The sequence below is a fragment of the Microcebus murinus genome, chromosome 19 (genome assembly GCF_040939455.1).
Source record: "Microcebus murinus isolate Inina chromosome 19, M.murinus_Inina_mat1.0, whole genome shotgun sequence".
Taxonomy (NCBI): domain Eukaryota; kingdom Metazoa; phylum Chordata; class Mammalia; order Primates; family Cheirogaleidae; genus Microcebus; species Microcebus murinus.
Window position 1 is genome coordinate 6,967,357 of NC_134122.1, and position 27,258 is coordinate 6,994,614.

General features: G+C 47.6%; 1 protein-coding gene across 3 annotated transcripts in view; it reads left to right on the top strand.

The window, feature by feature from the left end:
- Window positions 1-27,258, top strand: part of ABAT (4-aminobutyrate aminotransferase) — a 97,907-nt gene that overhangs the window by 3,201 nt on the left and 67,448 nt on the right. For 2 of the 3 annotated variants that reach the window (XM_012785273.3, XM_075995092.1), the window contains exon 1: window positions 15,203-15,290. The exons of the other annotated variant lie outside the window; for it this stretch is intronic. The gene's annotated coding sequence lies outside the window, so the exon portion shown is untranslated. Of the gene's footprint in view, window positions 1-15,202; window positions 15,291-27,258 lie in introns of those variants that run through there. 3 annotated transcript variants of the gene reach the window in all.

Consider the following 27,258-nt stretch of genomic DNA (forward strand, 5'->3'; position numbering starts at 1 on the left):
TGTTTGTCTTAAACATCACTATATTCCTGGCATATGATCTGGCACAAAGTAGTTACTCAACATATATTATTGAATTAATTATTAATATAAATGAGTAATTAGAATTCTATTTCCTAATTATGGGTAATTTTGCCTCCAGGGGCATTTGGCAATGTCTGGAGGCATTTTTGGTTGTCACAAGGCGGGAAGATGGGTGCTGCTGGGATCTAGTGGGTGAGGCTAGAGATGCTGCTAAACATCCTACAGAGCCCACAACACATCTACAGCCCCCACAACACAAAATTGCCCAACCCCAAATGTCAACAGTGCCAACACACAGAAATCCCGACTTGGAAGAAGAAAACTAGCTACTTTAAGAAAGAGAAGGGTCTTAGCTGAGCCTCTAGTACAGGGGATGCAGGAGAATGAGTCTCGCCCCGCCTCTCTGGGAGCAGGAAGAAAACATGTGCATGTACATTATCCTTATACATTATCTGTAAATCTTCTTAAGAGCCTAAAAGGCAGAAGTGATCCTTATTTTACATGTGAGAAATCTGAAGTTCAGGGAGGTTAAGCAACTTGCCCAACATCACACAGCTACTAAGCACAGCATCAGGCTTGGAGGCCACATCCTTTTGACTCCCAGGCCAGTGTTCTTCCCACGTTCCCATCGTGTGATCCCTGGGCCGGCAGCCACAGCCAGGGCACTGTCCAGATTCCTGTTAGAAATGCAGCGTCATGGCCCAGCCCAGAACCTGTGTTTGACAAGACGTCGCACGATCTATGTCGGAGAAGCCCTGGGAGCCACAGCACAGCCTTTGACTATTCCTGTTTTCTAAGGTTCCTGCACAAAAACTGCCCCTGACAGACTCGCCCTGATGGAGCAGAGCCGCAGATCACGGTGGGATATATCAATAATGGGTCTTGAAAACAGAACCCCACTAGACGGAGCCCCCAGCTGGTGATACGTCAGCACTAACGGTGGCATTTTCCTAGCACTCCTGGGGACAAGCCCATAAACGTAATTGGCACCAAGCAATAGAGTTGTCATGGCTTCACCTGGCGCATTAAGGGGAACTGCTTTTATGTCTCAACCACTTGGCCCGAAAATCTGCTTCTAAGTGGAGCCCAGAATTAATCTTGATCCACCATCACTCAAAGTATCATCAGATTTTTACTTCCCAGAGTCAAAGTGTGCAGTATTGCCGTGTTTTATGGCCCCACTTGAGCCTCTGCAAGTGCTTGTTTGGCAGCAATATTTCAGAACCGTCAAGCCATTGGGAAGTTCTCCTAGGTAATTAACCCAGGCCAGTGGACTCAATCTTTTTTTGACTCATTCTATCGTTTTCAGAGAAGTATGTGGCCCAAAGAGGGGACTTGGTGGTTCAACTGTAGCTTGCACGGGAAAGATTTGTTAAAACCAACAAGCAGTGACACTAGTCCTCAGCCTTTCAAACTGCTGTGTACAGGAGACACCTGGTGTCTTGTTGAAATGCCGATTCTGACTCAGGTCCGAGGGTAGGCCCGAGGCTGCAGTTTAGCAAGCTCCCAAGGTGATGCTGGTCCGGGCACCACACTGAGGATCGTGGGTGCAGCGTGTCACTCTTGGTTCACGGCACAAACCCTGGAGTTGGGCAGACCTGGCTTCAAACCCTGGCTCTGTCGCATGCCAGCAATGACCTTGGACAAGTGACCTTGCCTGAACCTCAGTGTCCTCACCTATAAAATAGTAAGATTTCCCCTGCCTCTCCTGACCACAATTAAGAAGTAAGGAAGTAAATTAAGTTAGTGCATGGGTACAAACTTACAATTAAATAGAAGAAACAAGTTCCAATGTTCCATAGAAGAGTAGGGTGGCTGTAGTGAGCAACAATATATTGTATACTTCAAGGTAGCTGGAAGGGAGCACTTGAAATGTTACCAACACATAGAAATGATAAGTACTCAAGGTGGTGGATATCCCTCATACCCTTACTCGATCGTTACACATTCTGCACATTTAAAAAACACTCTCATGTAACCCATAAATATGTCAAATATTATGTATCAATAAAAAATAAAAGTGATCAAACTTCTTCTGGGGTTATTGTGAAGTTTATACTAGATGATCCATGGAAGCGGCTTAGAGCTGTGCTCGGCACTAGGGAAGTTTCGGTAGATTGCACATACGGTCCTAGGGTAGAGTGTTTTTGGTTTGGGAGCATTTTCAACTTGCACACTGTGGCCCGAGTGATTTGTAAGGTTTGATTATCTAGTACCGTCACCTGCTGGAGGAATCGTTGTGAGCAACCTCTCCCTGTTTCTATAAATAAAGTGGACCTGTTTGTCACCCTACCCTGAAGCAATAGCTGAGCAAATTTGAAAAGTCAGACTGAACAGGCCTGATGTCAACGCCTGGCTCTGTGGGCACACAAGAGTCACTTTGGAGAACTTGGGCAGCCTTCAGAGAGATAGGCAAGTCATTCTCCATCCTGCTGACCCCAACGTCCAACAAGATGCCTGGTGGGCTGCCAGTTGGGGAAGAAATGTTGCCGGGGAAAACCACATCAGAGTTCATGTTCTTCAGTGCAGAGTTGAGATAAAAGTAGGGTGTCATGTCTGCTTCTGTTCGCTGGGAAACCCTCGTGTGCGGACCCACCTAGACTAAGGGAGCCTGCGTTGGCGGGCAGCCCTTGGCCCTACATGACTAGGATGTAGATATGGGTAGGGAATCAAGGTCTCGGGTCTGGGCATCAGAGTGACCCCCACACATCTTGGCGCTCAGCTGCAGCAGCCATAGTTCCCCTAAGGGGGTCAGGGGCAAAAGGGGCTAAGTACATGAGCAGCTAGTCCTCCCAGTGAGGCATCAATGCTGTGTTTCCTGTCTGCACCTTCTAGGTGCTAAGTAAAGGTGGTATTAGATTAAAGCCCACTGCACAGGGCTGCACAGGGGTGACTGCCAGTTCAAACTCAACGTCTACTGCTCCGCCAGTGCACACACCAGGCAAACGGCAGCGCTGGGGACGTTGGAAGCAGGCAGTGAATCCAATCCTGGATACCAGGTTCAACCAGGGAGACCTTCCAGACTGAGCTGTAGCTCATGGCAACTCAGAACAATGGCCCAAAGGTTATCAGCAGGAATTTGCTTACCCAACACCAGTGACCACCACGCTGGGGCCGCCAATTGGTGGTTTCTGAATCCGCAAACTGGTAAGTGATGTTCTGCCTCCCTACAAACAGACTGGGAAATCAGCCTGATGGTATTGTTGATTTTAATCTTCTGTTAAAACCACAAAGGGCTGTGCTAAGTTTTAAGATCCAAACTGGAATTTGGAGGGCAGGGTCGGTGCCTCAGACTGAAAAGAGACCCAGGGGTGATGACAGGTGCCCCAGATTTTGGGGGACACCCTGATCTCTGTCCCAACATGGGCACTCACTTTTGTCAGACCAGTCTGGCATTCAGTAAATGATTTCTGCACGGACTGGAAAATATTGATGAGATGAATGGAAAAAAGGACAAAAAGTAGAAGAGATGATACCACCTCCAGTGATTAAAAGTAACAGGAAGTAAACATAGCTAAGTGAAGTGCAGTGGACAAATAATACAGAAATCAATCTCTATCGATGGATGGATGCCTGGTCAAAGAGGGTCTTGAACTGGTTTCCCATGAGAAGAACTTGGAGCTTTTGAGTGGTAGAATTGCAATGATTAAAACCCAGCTTTATTCTTAAGCCTCCCTATGTAGTGAAGCCTTAATTAACTAGAGCTCAGTTAATTAAACCTGCTTCCCTGTCATTTCCAAGGCTCAAGCCACTGGAAAGTTAGTGTAGGACCAAGCCTAAGAGACAGGCTCAGGGAAAATTTTGCCGTGAGAGATCTCAGACGCTTGAGATGGAAATAGCCAACTGTTCTTAACATTTTAGATGCTTTGGTCCCTCCACCCACATGAAGGAGATGGCATTGGCCCATTTTACAGATGGAGAAACTGAGGTGGGGGAGGAGGGGAGGTACCTCTCCCAAAAATCACATAAGTGGTGAGGGATGGAGGCAGGATCTGAACCTGGGAGGTCTGGCTCTGGAGCCTGAGCACTTACCCTCCAGGCTACCCACCACTCCAAGTGATTTGGCCATCATTGTGTAGCTTATAAATGGCAGCTCTGAGGTATGTGTTGACTTGGATTACTCCTAGGGCATGGGATTGGAGAAAAGGACTTCATAAGACCTTTGTCCTTTATGCTATATACACATATTTTGTTTTTACAACTAGTGTGGGTTACTTTTGTGTTTTGTGCTTTTTTCTTTTTTACTGAAAATGAAGATAAAAGAAATTGAGTTCTTAACACAACCCTCCCACCCCCAAATGCTACCCTCTACCAAGAGACACATTTGAAAGCAGATGGGGCCGGGTGTGGTGGCTCACGCCTGTAATCCTAGCACTCTGGGAGGCTGAGGTGGGCAGAACGCTCGAGGTCAGGAGCTCAAAACCAGGCTGAGTAAGAGCAAGACCCCGTCTCTACTATAAATAGAAAGAAATTAATTGGCCAACTAATATATATAGAAAAAATTAGCCGGGCATGGTGGCGCATGCCTGTAGTCCCAGCTACTCCAGGGACTGAGGCAGCAGGATTGCTTGAGCCCAGGAGTTTGAGGTTGCTGTGAGCTAGGCTGATGCCACGGCACTCACTCTAGCCTGGGCAACAAAGCGAGACTCTGTCTAAAAAACAAAACAAAACAAAAAAAACAGATTGGTGAAGCCAAGCTTTTGGGAAATAAAATGGATTTGGGCCCAAATATTCTAGACGGACCTAGAGAAATATTGGAAGCCACATCCCCCCTCAGGTGGGCCTGGGCTACAAGACTATGTGCATGGTGCTCCTCCCACGAGACTCTGCCAGGCCCATGTGAGCTCTATGTGGTCTGGTTCCCCTGGTTGGGAATTTGGCACATCCAGTCTGGGAGATCGAGGCCACAATCTGTACCAAAGGCTGAAGTTCCACCATAAATTTAACCCATGTTTCTAGCTCATTACTTTTTTACAGAGAGCAATACTGGGCATAGCAGCGAACTGAAGGTGGACATAAATCCAGCCACCACAGCAGGAGGGAAAGAGGAGAGTGGCCCAAATCTGTTGAGTCTCTTCCTGATACTTAGAAGATTCTAATTCCAGCCAACCCATGTGGGGAAGAAATTGTATGGTCTATTTGCTGCATGACAAAATATCCCAAAACCGAGAGGCTTAAAACAACACATTTATTATCTCACAGTTTCTATGGGTCAGGAATCTGGGCTTAGATTAACCGAGTGCCTGACACTCCCAGTCTTTCTGCAAATATTTATGGAGCACTTTCCATGTGCTGACTATTTATGATGTGCTGGGGAGGCAGTGGGGCCAGGCATCGCACAGCTCTGCCCTCATGGAGCCTACATTCTAGAGGAAGCAACAGACCATAAACAGAGAGATGTGTGCCATAATGTCAGGTAGTGCAAAGGACCACAATCCAGAAGCTAAAAGTAAGACAAAAAGGGAACTGTGTGGTACAGCCCGTATGAGAGTGCAATGCTCGTGTACACGATTGAGTAGGATGCAAGCAATTTTACAGTCCTTCAGCTGAAACCACGTAATGACTTTCTTTTCAGTCCAGTAGGAAGATAACCCTAAGGAGTACAGTGAATTTACCTTGTAGGTCATTAACCAAATTTATGACTAATATAGCAATTTTATCTCATCATTTTCCCCCTCCCTAGAAAACTCCCTGTTTTTTCCTTTTCTCATTTGAGCAAGCTTTGTTATCCTGCCTAGTCCTTCATTACTAAGGTAAATAAGACTTTTGAGGCCGGGCGCGGTGGCTCACACCTGTAATCCTAGCTCTCTGGGAGGCCGAGGCGGGCGGATTGCTCAAGGTCAGGAGTTCAAAACCAGCCTGAGCAAGAGCGAGACCCCGTCTCTACTATAAATAGAAAGAAATTAATTGGCCAACTGATATGTATATAAAAAAATTAGCCGGGCATGGTGGTGCATGCCTGTAGTCCCAGCTACTCGGGAGGCTGAGGCAGGAGGATTGCTTGAGCCCAGGAGTTTGAGGTTGCTGTGAGCTAGGCTGACGCCACGGCACTCACTGTAGCCTGGACAACAAAGCAAGACTCTGTCTCAAAAAAAAAAAAAAAAAAATACTTTTGACACTTGCCAACTATTGACTTTTAAGAGAGTTAATGTCTTAGTGGTTCAAGAATTATAACTTCACCAGTGTTGTTATGTGCTGGGAAGAACAATAAAGCCCTGTGGGGGCTGGAAGAGTGTAAATGAGGATGGTAGCTACTGCAGGTGAGGTGCTACACAGCAGGTGAGGTGCCAACTGTGTGGGGTGAGTGAACTGAAGCCAGAGCTACCAGGGCTCCTTATTCCGGCCCAACCAATGGAGAAGACAGGTGCAGAGATTGTTCTTGACTTGGTCACGCTCTCCTCCCCCAGGTTCCTCCCTGGGTACCTCGCATTCCTGCTGGCTCCCAGGAGGGCTCTCACCGCGAGGTGGCGCCCCAGACTCATGGACTGACAGCGGGATGTGCTGGAAAGGGATCTAGGGCACAATCATCAGTCCTCTTGGAGACTGGCAGCCACACCAAAATGTGGGTCCCCAGTGAGTCTTAGGGGGACCTAACAAACCTGCCATTCATTATGCAGTGGCACAACATTAGTTCTGAGAGCCACCAGCATCCAGCTAGTCCCATGCCCTAATTGGGATCAAACCCACCTTTACTGAGCACTTAACTGTTGATCTCATTTATCTGCACAACAACCCTCTATCCATTTTTTTTCTTCCCAGAATGTCTCACAAAACAGCCAAATATACCTCCATTGAAGGTAAAATAATGCTAAGTTCTGTGAATTCTTCTCGTGCGAATCCATGTTTTAGAGGCAGGTAAACTAAGGCTCAGCTTATGGAAGCTGTCCAAGGTCACAGGGCTCAGAGGTAACAAGGGCGGGTCTAAGCCCAGGTCTGTCTTTCCGTTGGAAGTCCAGTGTTCTTCCCATGCCGCCTGCCCAGGATGGGTGTTGTTCGTCTGAAGGAGACCTAACAGCCTTGTGGATTAGAGACTGTGTTGTGTCATTGTTCTGGGACCAAAGGGTTTGACCTGGCAGGGCTGAGACATGATCACAGCATTATGCTGCCTTCCTCGGGCTTCAGAAACCAGCAGACATTAGAGCCATCCAATGTCTTTAGGGGTAAGAATGTCTAAAGCAGGGAGGAGCCAAGCTTCAAAATGGGCTCCATGGGCAGGTGGTGGAGTTTCCAGCTTCAGAGCTCACCAAGAAAACAGCCTGGCTCCAATGGTCTGGATGCCGGGGCCAGGGACAAGTGAAACTGAGCCTTCTCCTCATACCCACTTCCCTTGGAGGCTTCTCAGAGGCAATAAAGCTTGGTGCTTAGAACGTGGCGCCTGGCGTCTAAGCTCAGACCAGCCCTCAACACTCCCTGAGCTCAGAATCCTGGTCCTTAAAATGGGCTTGCTGCTGGTACTTCTCAAGGTTGCACTTGACAATGCGTATACAACATCTAGCACCAGCCAGGCGCGGTGGCTCACGCCTGTCACCCTAGCACTCTGGGAGGCCGAGGTGGGAGGATTGAGCTCATGAGTTGGAGACCCACCTGAGCAAAAGCGAGACCCTGTCTCTAAAATAAATAAATAAAATAAAAAATAAACATCTAGCATCTAACCTGGTACAGGAGAAATGATCAATGAACGGTAGCCGCCACCACCATCATCATCGGTATTATTATCCACTGCTATGTTTCTATTAACGGCCTGCTCGGGAACGGAGACTCCCCGAGTGGGCGCCTTGCCTCGCTCAGCGGTTAGTGACGGTGAAACAATCGCGCTCACCTAACCACTTCACCTAAGTGTTACTTGACTGACAGGGTGGGTTATTTTGGGGAGGAAAAAAAATCTGTCAAGCTCTTGAGTGCCCCGTTCCTGAAAGGTTTCCATGGCAACACACACCTGGTGTTCCAGGGGGAGGGCGGGCACATGGGGAAGAGTTCAGAACTGAAATCAAGAGACTGGGGGGGGGGTCCTCCCACTCCTCCTACTTTTCTGGCTGTGCGTGTGCACCCCCGACTCCGTCCCAGCCCGAGCAAGATGCTTTCTCTCGTTCGAGCCTCATCACAGCCCTTCACAGATGAAGCAACTGAGGCTCGGAGAAGTTAAAACTTGCCCAAGCCCAGCCTGCTGACCACACGCGCTGTAATTTTGGCCCATTCTGGGTCTCACGTGTCAGACTAGAGGAGTGACGCCTCAGCACGGTTGCCACGTCGGGATAGCCCTGCAGTCAGTGACTGTTCTGTGCTGGCTCCCAGGCGTCCCCAGTGGGTGGAGCCCCAGTTGCCCCCCACGATCATTTGTTGGATAACTCACCCTTTATTATCTGCCCACTGGTATCTCCTGGTGTCACCCCCACCACTGTGTGCTGGGGCCACTTCCCAAATAAAGAACTCAAACCTTTGTCTCAGGATCTATTTCTTTCTTTCTTTTTTTTTTTTTTTTTATTGTTTTATTTTTATTTTTATTTTTTGAGACAGAGTCTCACTTTGTTGCCCAGGCTAGAGTGAGTGCCGTGGCGTCAGCCTGGCTCACAGCAACCTCAATCTCTGGGGCTCAGCGATCCTACTGCCTCAGCCTCCCGAGTAGCTGGGACTACAGGCATGTGCCACCATGCCCGGCTAATTTTTTGTATATATATTTTTAGTTGGTCAATTAATTTATTTCTATTTTGGTAGAGACGGGGTCCCGCTCAGGCTGGTTTTGAACTCCTGACCTTGAGCAATCCGCCCGCCTCGGCCTCCCAAGGTGCTAGGATTACAGGCTTGAGCCACCGCGCCCGGCCAGGATCTATTTCTTAAAGAGCCCTATCTGTAGGATGATGGTTCTGATAATGTTCATGGAAATAGCTAATATCTGTCAAGTGCTTATTACACGCCAAAGACTCCACTACATGCTACGTGCTCTAAGACGTTTCCCCCATTTAACACCGATGAGAGCCCTGTGATGCAAGCGTTATGATCACTGTCCCCATTTTACAGATGAGGGGCTGAGGCTCAGAGAATTTAATCGGTGTAAACTCCTCCTAATTGTCACGGCCAGAATGTGACCCCAGATCTATTTAACTCCAGCGTTTGAGGATATAACTGCTCTTCCACACTGTCTCCTGGTTTCCATCTTCCCCTGTCTGTAGGGAGAGAGATGAGGATGAAGGAGGTCAAGGACAGTTGGGTCTGCTGGCCTGGGGGCCGGGGGTGCGGGGAGTTCAATCTCCATTTGCGTTTTCTCCTCTGTGTGGTTTCAGCAGGGAGTTCCTGGACAGCTCCTTGGGGCCTAGGGAAGGGTGAGATGAGTCAGTTCACTCTGCTGTCCTTTTCATGCAGTGAAGTTGATACGTATTAATAGAGCACTTACTGCATGCCAAACGCTGTCAGAAATAGTCGTCAAAGGTCTCAGAAAGGACATACATGGTTAGCCATTTTCTCCAGCACTGGAGATGAGAGAGGGAACCACACGCCTTCTGACCCCCCGCCGAGATGCCCTGGGCATGTATTGGCAGGAAGAGTTGGGGTGAACATGAGGGCATCTCCAGCCACGGGGGGAAGGAACCAAGGATGTATTAAGCTCCTTCCATATTCCTGGAACTGCATACACATTAACTAATGGAGTGTGTCTCAGCCTCAGCACTATTGATGTTTTAAGGATTGTGATTGTGGTTAGGGGCTTCCCTGTTCATTCGCTGCCTCTAGGAAGTCCTGCAGGACACAGGGGTGGCAATAGGGGATAACACAGTTCCTCTGTCATTTCAATGTGTCCTGAGCTGGAGGGGGAACTTCACTGTCATGTCTCTTTGGGGCTGGCAGCTCTGAAGGTCCCAGTCATCATGATGGAACAAAGCCATGATATGTCTGTGAGCACAAGGTGATAATCCCATATAGGCTCCCTCCTGGCATTCAGGCCTCAGAGTGGCTGTCACTCCCTTCCAGATGATCTCCTGATCTTCATGGCTACTGAACCCACCCTGATCATGGGCATTTCATCTTATTTTTCATGCTCTTAGAGCATGTGTTATCAGAACTTATTTCCTTATTACATGTCTGCCTTCTCATACACTGTCTCCAGCACCAGAGGGGGAGCTCCCTAGGGCAAAGAACAGCTCAGCACCTGGCACACAGCAGGTGCTAAGTGCATATTCGTTGACTGAATGAATGAATGAGTGGAAAAATCAATAAATGAATGAATGAATGACCTCTGGTCAACCTCTCACAATCAAGCAGGTAACATGGTGACACAGGGTGAAGCTAGCACAACTACATAGATGTTAATGCACAGATGCCCACCAGGGACCAGGAACAAACTCTCCCATTGACCCCACCAATGACCCACTGTGGTAGATACTTTTTTCTTTATTGGGATAAAATACGCATAACACAAAATCAGCCATTTTAACAATTTCAAAGTGCACAATTCAGTGGCATTAATCACATTCACACAATTGTACAACCGTTGCCATTATCTAGTTCCAGAATTTTTCATCACCCCTAAAGGAAACCCCGTATGTGCTAAGCAGTCACTCCCTGTTCCCCACCAATCCCAGCCCCTGGCAATCATTAATCTTACTTCTATTTCTGTGGATTTGCCTACTTTGAATATTTCGTATAAATGTAGTATGTGGTCTTTTGTTTGGGGGAGTCATCCGTGTTATAGCTTGTATCATTTATTCCTTTTTGTGGCTGAGCGATATTCTCTTGTGTGGATACACCATAATTTGGTTATCTGTTCATCAGTTGGATATTTGGGCCATTTCCACCTTTTGGCTATTGTGAATAATGCTGCTATGAACACTCGTATAATAAGGTTTTGTCTGAACACCTGTTTTTCATTCATTTAGATAGGTACCTAGGAGTAGAATTGACGGATCTTAGGGTAATTCCAGGTTTAACTTATTGAAGAACTACCAGGCTGTTTTCCACAGTGCTGGCACGATTTTATATCCTGTTCCCCACCCCACTGCAACGTACGAAGGTTCCAGCCTCTCCACATCCTCACCAACACTCATTATTTTCCATGTTTTGATTAGGGCCACCCTAGACAGTGCAAAGTAGTATCTCACTGTGGTTTTGATTTGCATTTCCCTAATGACTAATCACAGTGAACATCTTTTCATGTGCTTATTGGCCACTTGTATATCTTCGGAGAAATGCCTATTCAATTCCTTTGCCCATTTTTGAATTGTGTTGTCTTTTTGTTGTTTGGCTGGAAGGGTTATTTACATCTTCTGGATACTAGACTCTTATCAGATATGATTTGCAAATATATTCCCCCATCCTTGGATTGTCTTTTCACTCTCTTTGATAGTGTCCTTTTATATACAATAAGTTTTTAATTTTGCTAAGTTCCAGTGTATCTATTTTTCTTCTGTTGCTTGTGCTTTTCATGTCATATTTAAGAAACCATTGCCAAACCCAAAGTCATGAATATTAACCCCTATGTTTTCTTCTAAGAATTTTATAGTTTTTAGGTATTATATTTAGGTCTTTGATCCATTATGAGTTAATTTTTGCATATGGCATAAGGTTAAGAGTCCAACCTCATTCTTTTCCACGTGGACATTTTGGTAGGTACTTTAATGATCAAGTTTACAGATAAGAACACAGACTGAGGGTGGGTAAATGACTTGTCCAACACCACATGGCCACTGGGAGGTGGAATTGGATTCAGCATCAGGTCTGACTCCCAGCTCGTCCCCTTCCCACGACACCCAAATGCACTTTATTATTTTGTGAGCAGGGGATGCGGAAAGCACAAGCCTAGGAAATAAGACATGGGTTCCAGTCTGGCTCTGGACAAGCTCTTCCTTCTCTCTGGGCCTCAGTCTCCTCTTCTGTAGAATAGGCTGCTGATTTCTAAGAGTCTTTCCTTTTCCTGTTCAAGCCACTGGCACCCCTCAAGCCTCTTGCTCCCCTGCCTTCATTTTCATTTCTTCTCTCAGGAGTGCAGTGGGGGACCTCCCAGCTAGAGCTGCTCTTCTGGCAGGAGCCTCATTATTGGCACAGGGCATGGGCAAAGCCTCATCCCAGGCCTCAGCCGGCCCCTGGACAACACTGCCAGCATCCCCTGGCAGATACCTGCAGCCCCAAGCAACCCCATAGGAAACCCGTGAAACTGTAGAAAATGCAAAGGAAGCTAATGTGAAAAGGGCTCTCCCCACCTGCTGACAGTTTTCTTCACAAGTGTCACAATGAAGCTATTTGAGAATCAGCTTGCAAAGCACCTGGCTGTAAATATCCCTCTCTCGTCCTTAACCAGAAACAAAGCAGTCCCTCCCCTCCTCTAGGAGTGCCCAGAACCAGGGCCTGACCCACAGTGGGTGCACAGTACCTGGTTGAATGAATGAATGAACAAATGAATGAAGATGGCTCCACACACTTCTTATTTCCCTTGATTGCCTTAGACCAGGATGTAGCAAATTTTTCTGAAAATATTTTTGGCTTTGCAGGCCACACAGTCTCTGTCACAACTACTCAGCTCTGCCATGTAGCACAAAGATAGCCATAGGTGATATATAAATAAGTAGGCCTGGCTGTGTTCCAATAAAACTTTATTGACACACGGTGAAATCTGAATTTCATATAATTTTTATGTGTCACAGAATATAAACCTTCTTTTGATTTTTTTTCCAACCATTTTAAAATGTAAAACTCATTCTTATAGCTCACAGTCATACAAAAACAGATGGTGCGCTATATATGGCCCCTGGGCTATAGTTTGCCAACCTTTGGCTTAGACTTTTGCTTTTTTGTTTTTCATTTTATATTTTTTTTTTCTTAGTACAGGAATAATATACATTCATTATAGAATAATTAGAAATGACTGACATGCAAATAAAGTAAAATTAAAATCACCTATAATTTTAATACACAAAGATAATTGTTTCTACTAATGAACGTGTATTTTTGAACTCTATCTCTCTGCTATTCAATATGATAGCCATCAGCCATCTATGACTATTAAACTTAAAATTAGATACAATTAAACATTCAGGTCTTTGGTTGACTAGTCATTTCAAGTGTTCAACACCTATCTGTGGCTAGTGGCTACCATATTGGACAGCACAGAAGTAGAACATGATTACCATTAGAGAAGGTTCTATTGGACAGCATTGATCTATCTATATCTGTTTATATAGATTTAACCAAAAAATAGACAATACCAAATATATGGTTTTTGTGACTTTGTTCATGTAGCATTTTGAGATGACATTTCTATACCATTCAATAATTGACACCTATACTTATTGTTCAACTTATTTTTTCAGTCCAATCCCTACTTGGGCATATTGTTCAATTTCATGCAACCATCTCCCTTCTGAGTCCCTGTTGTACCTTTATTTCCATTTTTTCACTGTGATAAGCAAAATGACAGCAAGCTACTTTATTATTAAACCTTTGTACCCTTCATTGTTTTAAGATAAGTTCATAGAGGTTGGATTGCTGGGTCAAAGGGTAACCTCACTTTGAAGACAGATTTTTTTTTTTTATAGGAATATCCAGTCTGTCTCTGGAAAGGCTATGATCATAGTCCCATCAGCAGTACATGAAATTGTGCACTTCCTTGAAACCTCTGCAAATAATAGTAAATATAGTAATAAAAACGGGCCCATTCTGGTAGGTGAAATTTTTCCATCTCTTTGTTTTAACTTGCCTTTCCTTGACAAAGCATCGTCTCTCAGTTTATTGGCCATTTTATTTCTTCGGTTGGGTCAAGGGCAATAAAGAGATTATCTTCATGGCTTAGGTTTTAAGGGAGAATTGCTAGATTGTCAACACAGGCCCCATAAAGTTCTTCAAGCAAGGTGATAGGATTAACATATCAGAGAGATTGGCAAAACTCAGTTTCAGCAGGTCTGTGGATCAGGTATGCTTTCTGTCTGTTCTTTTGAATTATTCTTACCGATAGTGTTTTTGTGGGAGTTACCTACAGTCAGAGATCACACTAGGAGGTGGGCGTTTGGCAGTTTTTAAATTCATCTAGTTGTTTACTTTATATTCACCTTGGTTCTTTAATTCCTGGGACGACAGTCCTCCTTGTCTGATCAGAGACAGGGCAGACTGGACTCCTGGAGAGCAGAAAGTGTGTGTGTGTGGGGGGGTAGGCTCGGGGTTCTGCAAGGTTCCAGCAGACCAAGGAAACAGTTATTGTTGATCAGGCCGAGTGGGAAGAACCAAGTTGTATTCTTTCTTGGCCTTTTAAGGTCTGGAATCTTTGTTCATCCATTCGTTATGAACACTTGTTGATCCCACGTTGTCCTGATGGGCAGGTTTTTGTGTCTTTGATTTTACCTTGGAATGACTGCATCCTCTTTCCACAATACCTTTAGAAAGCTGTGGGGGCTGTCAATCAATCGCACCTTCGAGTTTCCATGCAGCATTTCATACAACTGGATAAAGGCACCTTATCACATCTGGGGTCTCCTTTACCCCCACGAAGGAGGTACAATTAACTACTGTCCCTATCTGCTATTGAGGAAATCAGGATCAGGGAGGAAAAGCGCCCTGCCCTAGGGCATGCAGAAGGCGCCAATATCTGACTCTAGTCCGGTGCTCCTTGTCTCTGGGGGGTTGAGGGGAAGCGGCGGTCATGGCAGCTGGGGTGCCTGAGACCGAGGGCCCGGGCGCCGGCACTGGGGGAGGGCATGATGCGCCTTCCCTCTCTTTCAAACGGAACCTTTCTGACTCAGTCTCTAGGGTTGCAGAGACCGGATCCAGGCGCAGGGTGGGAGTGACCGGCCACACTTGCCTGCAGCACCGAGGGTCTGAAAAAGGGGCGGGGGGAGTTCTTTGAGATCCAGGTTAAATCAGCCTATGGAGGCGCCCCCCACTCCTTTAGGGATGGGGTCCCACCCCTCCCCCATCAAACTTGGTAAGGGTCCCCGGCCGCCTCCTCCGCACACCGCCCCTCGCCGCCCGCGGGCCCCCTCCCGGCCCCCAGACCAGCCCTCCCGGCCGGGTCTCCGCCGCCCCCCGGCTGGACTCTGCCCCCGCCCCGCCTCCCCCTCCCTCCCGGGGGCGGTGGCCCGTGGCGGGCGTCCCCATTGGCTGCGGCGCGAGCGAGGGCGGGGGCCGGCGGCGCTGATTGGCCGGGGCGGCTCGGCGGAGCCTTGGAGTCCGGCGAGTCGCTGGGGGAGCCGGGCAGACGCCGCGCGCAGCCGGAGCTCGGCGCGAGGATCCCGCGGGTCGCAGGCACAGGTCGCAGCCACAGACCCGAGCCAATAGATCCGAGCCAGAGCCTAGAGGTAAGGGCATGGCGCCGGGTCGCGTAGGGTAGGCCTTTTCCCGGGGAGCCGAGATGGGGTCCTCTGCCCTGCCCCCAGGGAGCAAAACCAGAGCATCTTCCCCCAGAAGCGGAGCCCTTGTCCTCCTGAGACGCGGGTCCCCTCCCGGAAAAGGAAGCGTCTTCCAACCCTCTGCAAAATAGCTGTTTTACCTTCAGAAATGGGGCCCTCCTCCTGCCCCCAGTTCTAGGGATAAGAGTTCCGCTCCCTGATTCGCTCCTTGATATAGACTGTGGCCCCCAAAAGTGGTCCCCAAGAACCTCCTCGTCCCTTTGGAGACTGATGCCCCTTCCCCATCCCTAAAAACTAAGTTTGGATTTCTTCCTTCTCCCCTGTCCCTCTTTCAGAATGATGGGGGTCTTCTCACCTCATAAATAGCAGTGCCCCCCACCATGGAAAATGGAAATTTTGAGAAGTGACCTCCCCCCCACATACAGTAAGACAAGGAAATCCTGGAGCAAACACTCTGCAAGTCCCCCTCCCACCCCACATGGACCTTAGAAATTGGGCTCTGGAGATAGAGGGGCCCCCCTCCCCCTGCCAGAGATCCCTCCCTACCCATAGGGCAAGGTTGCCTCTGACACCACCACACTAAAGACTTTGGGGGATTGTCTCTCTTCCTCTAAAGATATCAGACCAGGGGCTTTCAAAGTCAGGAACAAGGCAAGGGTCTAGCCGCCCATCCAAGTCACCCACCGCCCTCCACCCCTCTCACACCCTCTCACGGAAATCCCAGCCTGCTAATGCCCCATGCCCACCACTCGCATGCCCCCCAATCCCACCTGTACCACCTCCCCCCAACTCTGCTCCCACACCTGGCTGCCCCACCTGTCTAATTCCACCTCACCATTCCACACCCACCCTGGCCAGAGATAAGACCAGAGGAAGTTTAGTGAGATTTAGTGAGACTGATGCTCTTAGAACTAGCATCCCAGGCCTAGAGACCCATCCAGGCACCCCCAAACTCTGACAGAGAGATGGTCTCTGAGGCAGCAGGACCAGTGGGGACGCTCCCATCCGTGACACTCACACAAAGGGCCTTGTCCAGCATGTCCTCCCCTGAGGCGGTCTGAGGGAGGGGCTGCTGGCCCTCTCCCCATTTGTTCCCCGGGTCGCTGCCCACCCCCAAAGCTCCTGTGGGCATTGCTTGGTGGAACCCCCTGGGCGCTCAGCCAAGAGTGATGGGTGCTGCGGGGCCGTCCCTTGGGCTGGGGACAGCGTTGGCTTTGCTGCTTTGATGAAGCTGAATGAACAGGATGTCGATGACCTGAGGGGGGTTGGGGGCAGCTCTTCTCTAGTGGGCCAGGTTTTGGGTTGGGAGGCAAGGGAGAGGGAGGCAGTGAGTTTTGCCTTGTTCTTTGGTGCTGCGGCATGGAGTATGGAGCACTGTGTTTCCTGGAGGCCCAAAGAGGTCAGCCCCTGGGAGAGGTAAACGGCCCAGGCTGGAGTCCTCAGACCTAAAAGGGCTTCTAGATTCAAGACCTTGCCCCTTCCTTTGATAGTTAAACAAACAGAGGCACGAGGAAGGGAGGAAGGGAAGAGACTCGTTCAAGGTCACCCAGCCCATGGGTGACAAAGCCCACCACAACCCCTCCAGGGCCTGCAGGGTACCAGGATCCTGGAGGTTAGCTCCAGGCCTCGCATTTACAGTGGGTACTGCTGGTCCCCAGGTTTGCACTTGTCAGAGGAAGCACCTAGGCTCTGCGAAGGTCATGCAGCTGGAAGGGGCACAGCTGGAACTCAGCGCTGTCCCCGCCAGCCTGCCTTGTGGAATCCATTCCTGAGTGTCTGCACTACACTGCTTACCCCGTGCCATCTTGGTGTTGAGCCCATTGCCAAATCTAGGCTTGCCAAAATTCAGATTGACCCAGGGTAGCTAATAAGATCAGTTGCAATAGGCTGAGGTAGGGACTCCTGCAGGGACCTCAGTTGCATAGATGGGTTAGCTCCAAGAACTTTGGACAGGCCCTGAGGCACTCACGTCCCTTCCTTCCAGGCTCCCTTCCCCCTGGGTCCCTGCCCATTCCCTCAGCCTCCCAGCTCCCTGCAGCATCTTCTCCCTGCTCGGAGCCCTGCATCCTTTCCTGGGCATTGCATGGAAAAGGTGCTGAAACCCTGGCAGATTCCCTAGGATCACCAAGGTGGGCAGCAGGACCAGGTCCCTATGCATGGGACAGTCTGAGGTAGGGGCTCTGCCCTCTCTAGCCCCTGCCCAGTTCCCAGCTGGTGTGCTCCAACTTAAAGCCCAGAGTAAAGTACAGGTGCCAAGGTGTAAAGTTCAGGGCATGAGTAGAACCGTAGTAGAGGGGTCCAGAGGTTGGTACATTGAACCGTCTTATCTGGATCTAGAGCCGAAATCTGCCACTTAACGTGTGATCTTGGGGAAATTATTAACCTCTCTGTGACTGGTCTTCAGGGTAAAATGAAAGAGTTAATCCTGACAAAGTGTGTAGCACATAGCAAATGAGTGGAAGCAATGATTACTATGACAGATGCAAAGTCATAAAACCTATAAAACTGAGGAGTGGAGGAGCTTATTATGGTTTTATGCAAAACTTGTAACCTGTGCTGTAGATAGTCTGCCAGGACTAAGGTGCTTGGAAACAAAGCGATGTCTTCCCAGAGAAACAGGCCACATGCGGAAGGGACCACAGACACTGAAGTCAGATGGAGCCGAGAGCTATGGCTGCCCGGGGAGCCCCAGGCAGGTCATTCACCTCTCTGAGCCTCAGTTCCTCATCTCTGAGTGGGGTTGTTACAGGTGAGCATCAGAGATAGGTCTAGGTCAGGGGTTCTCATCCTCAGCACTGCTGATATTTGGACCAGATCATTCTTTGTTGGGGGGGGGGGTTGTCCTGTGTATTGTGGGATGTGTAGCAGCATCCCTGGCCTCTACCCACTAGAGACCAGGAGCACCCCCCACCCTATGAGTTGTGTCCTTCAGAAATGTTTCCAGACATTGCCAAATGTCCCCTGGGGAGCAAAATCACCCTCCCCTGTCCCCGTTGAGAACAGCTGGTCCAACATACTCCCTTAAACATGATGGATGCTTGATATAAAACAGCTTCCTTCTCCTTGCACAAGCTCCTTTTTCTGGTTTCTACATGATGAGGGGTGAGGGAGAATGTGTCCAGCTATGGAGTCTCTCAATGTTAATGACAATTTTAACTCCTAATGTTTACATAGGACTTTACCGTCTCCAATGTACTGTTATGTCTGTTATACCATTTTCCATTTTACAGATAAGTAAACTAAGGCTCATAGAGGTTGAAAGACTTTTCTAAGAGCATCACTCCACTAGAGGTCAAAGAAACATCTATGCCAGAAATAGTTTTAGAATCAACCTAACTCTGGAGGCTTCTTCCTTCGGATTATTTGGCAGTCGTTGCACACCTTTTGGCCCAGCAATATCACTTAGAAGAAGCAGCTCCTTCGGCAGTGCTCGCTCATGCATGCAGATAACATAGCAATGTCCGCTGCAGGGCTTTGCAACACCAGTATGGGAAGGGGTGACAGTGCAGTGCATTTGTGACTCATGGGAAAGTGAGCAGTCTTTGGAAGAATGAGGTAGATCGACATTCCTGACCTGGAAAGTTCTTCAAGCCCTATTACTTAGTGAAAAAGGTAAAGTCAATAGGGTCAATATAAAGAGGATGATCCCATTTCAAAAAACAAAAGGTAGTTGTAAATATGGAAATGGATAACTAGAGAAGAACCTATATAGTGTATGTGTAAGAATATATCCATAGGGGAAGAAGAAAAGGAATCACGCACAAGCTTCCTGTGCATTAAAATCAAGCAAAGTGCAGCCCATGGAGGTTAAGAGACTTGCTCACACCCGGAGTTACCAGTGGTGGAAACTCGCTGTGAGCTCCCTGAGAGTTCTGGGGCCAAGAGACAGGATCGGAGGCTTCATCTCTGTAGGCTGAGCCTCCTTCCTTGCCAGGGGGGAACTGCTTCTCCCAGCACCAAGGTGGGCCTTGATGTGAGGCTGACCTCAGCAGAACTGGGCTTCCACCAGCATGACAACCTCAGGCCAGCCACTTTCTCTCTCTCTGCTCATTTCTCCATCTGTTTTTTTTTTTCTTTGAAACAGAGTCTCGCTCTGTTACCTGGGTAGAGTACAGTGGCATCAGCCTAGCGTACAGCAACTTCCAACTCCTGGGCCCAAGCAATCCTGCTGCCTCAGCCTCCCGAGTAGCTGGGACTACAGGCATGCGCCACCACGCCCAGCTAAGTTCTCTAGTTTTAGAAATAAAAATAGAAAAATTTTTTATTTTTTCACTCTTGCTCAGGCTGGTCTCAAACTCCTAAGCTCAAACGGTCCTCCTGCCTCAGCCTCCCAGAGTGCTAAGATTACAGGAGTGAGCCACCATGCCCGGCCTGAATATTTCCATATAAATGGAATGATGCAGTATGTGGCCTATTGCATTTGGCTTTTCCACATTGTAGCATGTATCAATGTGACATTCCTTTTATGGCTGAAAAATATAGTTGTATGGTTAGACCACAGTTTGTTTATGCATTCTTCAGTTGATGCACATTAGAATTGTTTCCACCTTTGGGCTATTGTGAATATGTGTGCACAAGTTTTGGTTTGAAGACCTATTGTCAGTTCTTTTGGGTATATGCCCAGGAGTGGAACTTGCAGAGCCTTGCTAACTCTTGTTTAACCTTTTACAAAAAGAAACTGCCACACCGTTTTCCACACTGTTTGACATTCCCACCAGCCACATGTGAGGGTTCTAATGTTTCCTCACCAACACTTGCTATTTTCCATTTTCTGGTTATTGCTATTATGGTCATTCTAGCAAGTGTGACGTGATCTCATTGTGGTTTCAGGTTGCGTTCCCCTAATGACTAATGGTGTTGAGCATCTTCTCATGTGTTTGCTGGCCATTTGTGTGTCGGCTTCAGAGAAATATACACTAAAATTCTTTGCCCATCTTTGAATTAGGTTGTCTTTTTGTTGTTGAGTTGTAGGAGATCTTTATATGCACGAGTATATTTTTTGTGTCACCATTTCCTCATCCATTTAAATATTTGCTCAACTCCTGTGGGTCAGGCACTGTCTTGTGACCTTGGGATACCAAGGTGACAATATAGTTCCTGCCGGCAAGGAACTCAAAGTCCACTGCAATGTTTCTCACCCACAACACTACTGACATTGTGTGTGAGGCAGGGACTATCCTGGGCATTATTGGATGTTTAGCAGCATTCCTGACCTCTGCCCCACTAGATGCTAGTAGCGTACCTGCCTCTAAGTTGTAACACCCAAAAATGTCTCCAAACATTGTAAAATGTCCCTTCATGGGCAAAATTGGCCCTGATTGAGAATCACTGATATAGAGGCTAAGACACATGGTGTAGCTACAGTTTCAGTAAGATCTCTTGTGCCCAAGAGGGTACACAGTAGGCATTCAGGATGTATTTGTTGGATGTCAGATGGGTCGAGGGGTGGATGGATGCATGGGTGGGTGGATAGACAAACACGATCTCTTTGTTGGTTGGATAGATTGATGGAGGTGTGTATGAATGAATGGACAAATAAATGAATGCAACTTACAAAGTCTACCATGGGAAAACAAAACACTATTCTTCTACATGGGATATCAACATCTTTACCTTTTCCTAGCACAGTGGTTTTCAAACTTTAGCATCAGAATCCCCTGGAGAGCTTGTTAAAACACAGACTGCTTCCTACCCCCACCCAACCAGAATCCAGTAGAATCACCAGCCTGGCAGAATGTTCCCAGTGCTATTTCCATGTTCTCTGGGAATCCTGAACCTGCCCCCTTCCCACCCACCCCCACCTGTCCAATCTCAGAGATCCCATAACCTTAACTGCCAGCATGTGCCATTTGGGTGCTAATATCTTTTGCCTTGGATATCGGCAGCAGGGTATAAATCTGTCCCTCGGCCACATTGAGGATTCCTTCAAAGCTGGGACCCGCTGTGTCCTAGTATCTTGCTGCTAAAAGTGTGGTCCAGTCACCAGCAGCATTGTACCATCTGGGAGCTGGTTAGAAATGCAGAATCCTGGGCCCCAACCACCTTTGGAATGTGAATCTTCATTTTAACAATATCACCGGGTGATTTGTGTGCACGTTAAAGTTTGAGAAGCCTGTCCTAGGACAGCTCTGTGATGCCCATACACAGAGCTAAGCCCTGGGTAGCTTTGCTGATGAGTTACGTTGATGTCATTTGTTACAATGTAAATGATGCCTGAGCCGGAGCATCATCTGGGCATTCTTGTCCTTTCACATCTTTGCCTGATGTTCTTTATCTCTTGGAATGTCTAAACTGACCTTGCTTTACCATGGGAAAATGGAGGTCCAGGGGGCAGTGCCTTGCTCAAGGTCACACGATGCCCATGAAGCAGAGAGAGACTGCTCTCCATTCCTTAGGGGGAGTGGGATCCAAGGGGATGGGATGCCATAGCAGTGATCCCTGAATTCATGCTCGGGGAGGATAGCCTTCCGAAGCTGCTAGGTGTGTCTTCTGAAACTGGAGAAATGGGAGATGATTTAAATGGTGCAAGAATAAGAACTTAAGTTGTATTTTTTTTAGTTGTTTAACAAATATTTATTGGGTACTTACTAGAGGCCAGACATGGTTATCTAGTATATGGTGTTGAGTGAGGAAAGCAAGGGCCTCCCTCTGGGTAGCTTATCTGTAGTGGGCAGAGGTAGCATCTAACACTCATTTGTTAATGAATGTGTTCATTTATGGCATGATTTCCATGGTGCTGTGTTGAGTGCAGCACTAGGGGTGTATGTGTGTGTGCATTCGTGTGTGTGTGTGTGTGTGTGTGTGTGTGTGGTGGGGAGAGAGAAAGGCTCAGCAATGGCACCAGAGCCCCTTGCAGGCTAGCTGTGGGCAGACAGGCCCATAAACAAGGACCACACAGCGAGGACAGTGGAGGGGAAGGATGGGAGTGAATCGATGTTCAAGTTCAAAGTAGAAAGAGGTTACCAGTCCCTGTTCCTGGGGATTCTGGGGAAGAAATTTCAGGAGGAAAAGTCAGGGAAAGGAGAAGGATATTCTGGGCACAGAGAGTATCATGAACAGGCCCAGAGAGTTCTTAGAAAACTGTTGAAATCTTCAGGAAAAAAAAAAAGCAAGGGGGTTAAACTCAAGATTCATACAGACACAAAAACAAGCACGTGTTAAAGATTTTATTAAGCTCATTCAGTGAGGGAACCAGGCAGATGTTAGAACCAGTTCAAAAGAAAAAGTCAAATAAGGCACAAATATGTGTGGCATAAAGGAATGTTGAAATGAATTGCAATCAGAGGCAAAAAGGGTTGGACAAGATAGAATTTGCTTGTTTCCTACAACTTAACAAAGGAGTTCAAAAAATAGTTTGAATATCATGAACAAGACTAGAATCAGATAAGCCCAAAGTTTGTATTGTGAGTAGACAATGCATAATTTTCCATTTGCACACAACTTTTTTCCCCTGTAAAACCTATGTTTAGAGGATGGAGAGTCCTTTCCAGGGTGGGAGAGGCGCAAGGTGGGAGATGGGGGGAAGAAGGGAGGCTGCAGGAAGCGCCAAATCATGTCCTGCCAGGTGATCCATGATGGTGAGTTTTGACTTAGAGATTCACAGGGAACCATGGAAGGCTTTTAAGCAAGGCAGTGATGTGATTTTGTTAGCATGTGAGAAAGACTCTTCTAGAAGCTCAGTGGAGAGTGGACGTACACCTTCTCCCACCTGCCTTTGAGCCCAGGATCCATGAAGGAGACCAGCTAATCCCGGGGGCAGATTGCTGGCCATCCTGCAAAAGCTTTTAAGACCTCAAAGCTCCTTCTGGGCAAGGTTGGCCAAACACCAGCCAAAAGAGCAAGGCATCACCTCCGCAGGGCTGTTCCCGTGTGGGAACAAAGCCCGCCTCCCCGCTCCTTGCCCAGAGCTGTAAATAGCTCTCCGCTGGCTTCACAGGCTGATGCGGCCCTTCTGGGGACAGGCTGGAAATGAGCACACCAAGGAGCACTTGTGCAAATGACTGCCTGGACGCGGATTTGCATGCCGGGCACCATGCCACAGCCCCAAGTGTACGGTCCTCCCAGGGGCTGAGAGCAGGGCTCAAAGTTGAGCCACCCACAGAAGAGCGTGGACATTCTGACCTGCAGGCAGGCTCCAGGAGGGATTCGGAGCCCGGCTGGCAGGGTACGGCTAAGTGGAGGAGCAAGAGAAAACATTCAGAGGACCCTGGACAGAGTTTCGGCTCAGGATCTGCCCATCATCATGACAATTACCCACAAACAGTGGCAGCTCACATTTGCTGAGTACTCGGGGTAACTGTTTTAAGGATTTGTGGACACCTCTGGATATGCCCAGCGCTCTCTCTGGCCTCAGTTTGCCCATCTGTCAGTGGGAGCAATAGTGTCTCCACTTGATGGCCACAGCAGACTTTGGGAGGACCAGCTCCCACGGCAAATGGGAAAGTAGGGTTAAAAAGTAAAAACTGCTGAGTAAAACTGGAGGTAGGTGGAGAAAGTCTGAACGTGCTTCTGTTTGCCCCCAGAGACGGGGTGTGCGCTGTTTGCACTCTGGGCCTTTCGGGGACGTGGGAGCTTGCGTCTTGCCCAGGGCTTGGGAGTGCTGCGTGGCCGTGGAAGGGTGAGCGGGGTGGCATGGACGGCTTGCCGGCCCTCACTCCCCACTCGTAGGTGAGGCAGGCGTGGTCCTGAGAGGACAGGGTGGTGGGTGCCCCAGGACAGTGTGGGGAAGGGTGGGGACGGGCAGTGGAAGCAAAGTTTGCAGAGAGCTCTCTGCCGTCACCCCACCGCAGAGCCAGAGTGGGGATCCAGTCTGGGGCCCCATGATTCTGGCTTCTTCAGAAGTGAGCGGCCTGCTGTTTGTTCGGGCTGCATGCTCCCTCCCCGCAGTAGCTGTCTGCCAGCAACTTGGGTCGTCGGCGGTCACCCGCTGCTACACCGGATGCTGCAGTTCGTTTCTTAGACCTGTGGGGTCGTTGAGGAAAAGGTCCTGAATCTGAAAGCAGCTGTGCTGCTGCTGGCTCCCTCGGCGCCCTGGAGCCAGTGACTTCTCTCTCTCTCTCTGGACCTCAGTTTCCCCTTCTGTAAAATGGCAGCAAAGCTACATTTTGAAACTTCATATTGGTGATTAGATTGGGTAGTAAGAGTTGAATGCTTTCCACCTACCAGACACTGGCTTTATTTCCTTGGACTATCTTATGTAAAGGTGGGAAGGTCCTCTTTCGTGGATGAGGACATGATCAGAGTTTTAAGCTGCCTGGCCAGGACTTGAACACAGATCTGCCTGCCTGCAAAACCCGTCTTTAAGCTCAGGGTTCACGCAGGACCCCCAAGTACCAGGGAGTCAAATCCCTCCTCCTTCCCTTCCTATGCCTTTATTCATGCAGTCTACCTGCTCTTACTCTGTCTCACAACGTTAATTAATTACTTTTCTGAATTGGCAATTGCAACACGTGGTAAAACACCCAAACAGTGTAACTCGATCTGCAGAAGAAAAAAGTAAAATTTCCTCCCTCAACCCCATTCATGGAACTCCCTTTCCCTCGTTAGAAGCAGCTCTGTATTTTAAAAATAGTCACCGTTTGGCACTGCATTTTTTATCCTTAATATATCACAGAGATCTTATCTCACTGCTTTTCATGGCTGCAGAGTATTCCATGGTTAGGGGACTTAATTTATCCTCCAGTCCCCTATGGGGCTGGAGGGGCTCTAGATGGTTTCTAATATTTTGCCATCACAAAGGAAGCCGCTGTGGACAACTGTGTACATGGTCATTTCACATCTGCAAAAATACTTTTGTAGGAGAAATTTTTAGAAGTGGAATTCGTATATCTAAAGATATGTGTGGGCCAGGCGTGGTGGCTCATGCCTGTAATCCTAGCACTCTGGGAGGCCCAGGCAGGAGGATCACTCAAGGTCAGGAGTTCAAGACCAGCCTGAGCAAAAGCGAGACCTCATCTCTACTAAAAATAGAAAGAAAATATCTGGACAACTAAAACTATATAGAAAAAATTAGCCGGGCATGGTGGCACATGCCTGTAGTCCCAGCTACTCGGGAGGCTGAGGCAGCAGGATCACTCGAGCCCAGGAGTTTGAGGTTGCTGTGAGCTAGGCTGACGCCAGGGCACTCACTCTAGCCCGGGCAACAGAGCGAGTCTCTGTCTCAAAAAAAAAAAAAAAAAAGATATGTGTGTATTTTTAAAAATATCTTTTGTAAACTGTTTTTTTATGAAATATAACATACATATGGAAATATACACAAAACCAAACAGAACAGCCCAGTGATTTTTCATGAAGCTGACAGTCATAAAACTGTCAACCAGGTCAGGAGAGAGACCACTGAGAGCCAGGAACAGCAGGCCCCTCACCCTTCCCCACATCACCCGGTCCTCAGGTGGCCCCAGCCTGTCTCCTGGAGATTCCTTCCTTGCTCTTCTCTACAGCTATGGCTGCTAAGGATGCACCCACCAACATTAGAGACCAGTTTGCGTGGTTTTTAGACTGTGTTCTTTTGCATCTAACTTCTTCTGTACACTATTACATCTGCGTTGTTGCTTGTAGCTTTCATTCATTCACTTTCATTGTTGCGCAGTAGTCCATTGCATGAATGTGCCACAGTTTATGTATCTATTCCTCCATGGTGGACATTTGGGTTGTTTGCAGTTTGGGCTATTACCTATAATGCTACCATGAAACTTGCAGAACATGTCTCGGTGAACACATGAACCCATTTTATATGCTGGGCATATGCTTAGCTGGGCATAATGCAATTGCTGGGCCACGAGGGGGGGGGTGTCACATTCTGCTTTAAGGGGTGCTGTCCTCCAGGTCTTCAACGTGGCTGTCCAGTTTAGACTCCTGGCAGCGTGTGAGAGCTCGAGCTGCTCCACATCCTTTCCAGCTCTGGCATCTCGTCTTGCTATTATTGTATTTTAAAATTTTAATCATCATTTTGGTATGTGTAGTGGTTTTTAAAAAATTTCTACACTTATAAATTGAATTTGAGCATCTCTTTTATGTTTATTGGCCTTTTAGATTTCCTGTTTCATGAAGTTCCTGTCCAAGTCTCTTGTCCATTTTCATTTTGAGGGGTCCTTTTCTTCCTGCTTTGTAGGAGTTTTTAGCATGCTGGGTAAGGATCTCTTTGCCAGCTGTTTATAAGTATTGTATACTCTGTAGTAGGATGTTCATTTACAATGGTGACCTTTGATTACTAGAATATTTAATTTTAACATAGTCTGTGTTCTTTTCTTTTATGGGTAATGCTTTTGTGTCCTGTTTAATAAGTCCAAGGTCATTCATATTGTTTCCTCTATCATCTTCTAGAAGTTTTCACATTTTGCCTTTCATAGTTATCTCTATGATCCATCTGGAGTTGATTTGTATGTATTGTAGCAGATAGAATCATGATTAATTTTTTTTCCATATGGGTAGTTCAGTTGGCCCAATATCACTGCCACCTTTATCAAAAATCGGGTGTCCGTATATACGTAAGTATGTGTTACAATTTTGTTCAATTCTGTTAATCAGAGTGTTTAGCTTTGTCCCCACACCTCCTGTCTTAACTACTGTAGCCTTAGAATATGACAGTCCATGCCAGATTGTTCTCTAAAGAGAATGTATCAATGAGCACTCTTACTAAACAATTCAACCAAAATATATTGGCCACCCAATGCAGTGCCAGATGGTGTAATGGTGGGGATACAGTTTTAAGCATACATACAGCTCCCTCCATTAAGAGGTTTACAGTCTTGTAAGTGACCAAACATGAACTAAATAATTGCACAAACATAAATGTGATGGGGCCACAAAGAGGAGCTGTGTAGGGTTAAGAGTGAGTTAAGAGGAAGATTTGATCTGGTGGGAGAGATTCAGGGAAGGCTTCCCTGAGAAGGTGAGGCATGAGTTGAAATCAGAAGGG